General features: G+C 38.3%; 1 pseudogene; it reads right to left on the bottom strand.

Annotated features, from left to right (window-relative positions):
• Positions 1-762: 762 nt before the first annotated feature.
• Positions 763-3,879, bottom strand: part of LOC107685166 (PR domain zinc finger protein 8-like) — a 3,520-nt pseudogene continuing 403 nt past the window's right edge.

Below are 3,879 nucleotides of genomic sequence, written 5' to 3'. Positions count from 1 at the left end.
CACTCTATCCCGGCCTCAGCGCATGCTAAGCCGGGGCTTCCCCTCACGCTAGGCTGCTGTGTTTTTCGTTGCCACTGATGATTCAAACGCGAGTTTTGGGCAGTAGAGTAGCACTTGTTGTTTGTCATTTCTCCGATCACAAATGCAGACATGGTTTTATGTTTACGCGGCGCAACGCAACGCGTAAAACGACAGTATAAGTCATTATAATCAGTAATTATGTCCCCACTGGATGCAACAAATGCCTCGTTTGTAATGGGTTTTCATGTTTTTGAATCATCGCTCCGGCCGGACACGGCATCATCACAATATGGTGAGGGGCGTAACATTTCCGTCACACGCTTGAGGTATTCAGCCAATCACAACGCGCTGGATAGCTGGCCAATCAGAGCACACCTCGCTTTTTCAGACCGATGAGCTTTGTAAAAATTTACGCGTTTCAAAAAGGCGGGGCATAGAGGAGAAACAATAATGTACAGTATGTGGAAAATAATGTGTTTTTTTAACTTTAAACCGCATAAACACATTTCATTACACCAAATACACAAAAATAATGTTCTTTTTAGCAGCATCATATGACCCCTTTAATCTAAATCGTAAACATTATTTTTTTATGTTTAGTAAGTGATGCCCCTCCACATTCCCTGTTGATAGCATTGGCATTGTCTAATGCAAAAATATATAACAATACATAATATCACTAAATATATCACAAAACAACACTGCAACAAATTTTTGTTGTTGTTGCTTGTTTACATGAGCTTATGTATGAGAGGTCACGTGACGTGAGAGGTGATGATGCTCTCTAAACGTTGCGTTACATATCGGACACTTCAGCCTCTCATCCCTGACCCTGGACTGCCTCTCATCTGACCTCATGTGTTGCACCAGGTCTGAAGTCATTTGGAAAGAAAGGTTACATTTAGCGAACCAGTTCTGGATAGGTAGACCAAGAGAAGAGAGAGAGGGGGTCAGTAGCGACTGCAGACGAGTAGCTTGTGGACGCTGCAGCTGAGAGGTCCTGGACCACATGTTTGCGCTGGGAAGAAGAGCCAACTGTTTTGGAAGATCCATGTTTAGTAAAGCAGAGCTGTGGAAGTTGAGTGGGAGAATGGCAGGGAGGACAGATGTCCGGTTAGGGATGAGGTCGCTGGTAAAACTGGTTGACATCAGTGGGATATCAGGCATGGTGTGAGAAGGTTGCATGAATGCGCTCTTGTTGTTCTTGTCACCTTGAACATCTTTTGACACTCTAGTGGTGAATGCAGACTTTGTCACTGTTGTACTAGACTTCAAATCCTGGTTGTCTGGGTCTGTCGTGCGGTTGTCATGGCATTGTGGTTGGCTGCACGGAGAATTCTGGCCCTCACTGAAAGGCTTTTTGCTGGCAGATGACCAGGAACATCTATTCACCTCATTAACACAAAACTTTTTCACTAATACCTTTTCATCTCCATGGGTGTCAAAAGATGACGGTTTGCCATCACTCTCATCTGTGTCTGCTTCAAGAGAATGTCTTCTTTTAGGGCTCTTTGCATCTGCAGGACGATTTTTCTTGCAGTTCTCCTGCTCTCGTGCTAAGTTATGGAAGTTTGTGGTAGGTTTGCTACTCACTGAATACATTTCTGGAAGGGTGAGCTCCTTCAAGAAGCTTGCAGGTTTCTTTATGAAGAAAAATCTCTTGTGTGCCAACAGAGGGAATTCAAAGAGAAACCTCTGTTTGCATTCAGAGCAGATGAAACCTAAAAGAGAAAGACATAAAAAGTAAATGTACATTTCTGTAATGTTTATGTATTCATACAAGACACTGAATCATTTATTTAACAGTTTCAAAAACACTGATTCATTCAGAAACTAATAAATCGGTGTTTTTGAGTGACTCACTGAAACTCAGCCAGTTTTTTTTAAGGACTGATTCATTCAAGAATGAGTGAGTCATTGAATCACATTCAACAGATTTGTGAACTTTTTTATGTTTTGTATTTTTTATGTGTATGTATTTTTAAAAATGTAATAAAATTTCCAAAAATGCTTGGGCCTAATGCTTGTTTTACAGTTTTTTATATAATTGATATAGATCTATTTTGAAATATCTTATTTTAGATAAAATTCAAAAACACTGATTCATTCAGTAATGAAACATGCATGGGTGATTCATTGAATCATTCATTCAGCCAATTCGTTCAAAAACACTGATGCATTCATGAACTGAAACAAGTGATTGTCTTTATTAGTGAGTCATTGAATTATTCATTTAACTGATTTATTAAAAATACACTGATTCTGAAACACTGCATTTAATATAATGTGGTCATATAAATATATAATGCATTCAAACCTTTTGTGTTCTTTTGCTCTGTGCTGAGGCCAAGCAGTTTGGTTAGATCTCTCCCATACCAAACTAAAAGCTCCGTGTTTTCAGGAATATCCTTAAAGGCTCTGAAAAATAGATGTCCGTTCTTCATATACGCCTCTAGATTTTGCTCCTCTGTATTCCTGGCTGACTGAATCATCTGCAGGCATTCGCTGGACGCTTATGGGTCCATCTGAACAATGCAAAAGAACATGTCCTTAATATCTAAAACATGAATAGGGCCTACATTTACTATTTATAATACAACAAAAATTAATCACATACTTCATAATAGCCTAAAGGGTAGATACCTTTTATTTTAGATACAGTTTTAGATTTTAAATATTTAAAGGAAAAGTTGTCAAATGTAAAATAAACAGAATGTTCCTATTGTGCCGACTTCTGACAACATGCCCCGCTGTGTCCCAACGTAACGTGTGTTGAATGAACTCCATCTCTTTGCTAGGCAATAACGGTGAACATAGCTTCTTATAGCAAAGACTTTATATAGCAAAGGTATATGTCCTACATGTAGCCTACAGAAATTAATTTTCATCCTAAGAAATATTCACGCGTAAAAGCGTGACAACCAGCCCCGTATGGCGTTATTTTACTGACAAATGTCGAGAGCGCATTATTGTAACGCGAAAGCACATTAATATAATGCGCGAGCACGAATCTCTCCGCTCGCGCGCGGATTTCCTTTGCTCTCGCACAAAACTGGACTCGCGCGCTCGGATACACGCTGCTCTCGCCCGGAGAGAGTGCGCGCACTTAAAACGTGTCTCCTCTCACTCAAACTGTCCTGTGCACTCGCAAATCTCTCTGTGCTCATGCGCTATAGATATTAATTCTTTTCGCACCTGAATTAAACGTTGTCAAAAGTTATCATTATGCACTTTTAAAAAGTAGTCTCAAAACAGATTTGTGCAGGGTCTTTCCTTGATTTTTTTATTGTTGTATTTTTGTTTTAACAAACTGGTTATTGTAGCTACTTTGTTTTACTATACCTCTTTTATCTTTGTATTTTGATCTTTTCTGCAAACGCACACATGCATCTCTCTGTAAAATAGGCTACTTTGTATACACTGTTTTAAAAGGTGCTATATAAATAAAGCTTTAACCAATCAGACCTCCACAATTGGAATTCTTTTGACAATCAAAGATGGATCTTTAATTTCTTTCCAGTTTAATAATATTTTGCAATGTTAATGAAATGTAGCCTATAGAAAAGGCCAGGAATTGGGTGCTTGGATGATTTGTACATAACCTCTGTCCAACTGGTTGGTCTCTGAGCAATTTATCTAAAAACAACATATTATAGCCTATGGCCCTAAAGACTTTATATAAAACATCAATGTTATGTCATAATATGTCAGACAGATACCTCAACTGAATTTAAAATCATTGCAATAAATTCTCAGTTGCTATGATGGCAATAATAAGTAACAACTCCTCAAATCAACATCAAACGTAAAAATAGATGTAAATGATGCAAGATATAACAATAAATGTTCTAATAGCAT

Source organism: Sinocyclocheilus anshuiensis, unplaced genomic scaffold (genome assembly GCF_001515605.1).
Source record: "Sinocyclocheilus anshuiensis isolate Anshui unplaced genomic scaffold, SAMN03320099.WGS_v1.1 scaffold914, whole genome shotgun sequence".
Classification (NCBI taxonomy): Eukaryota; Metazoa; Chordata; class Actinopteri; order Cypriniformes; family Cyprinidae; genus Sinocyclocheilus; species Sinocyclocheilus anshuiensis.
The sequence above is the reverse complement of the archived record's forward strand: the minus strand, read 5'-3'. Positions and strand labels throughout refer to the sequence as shown.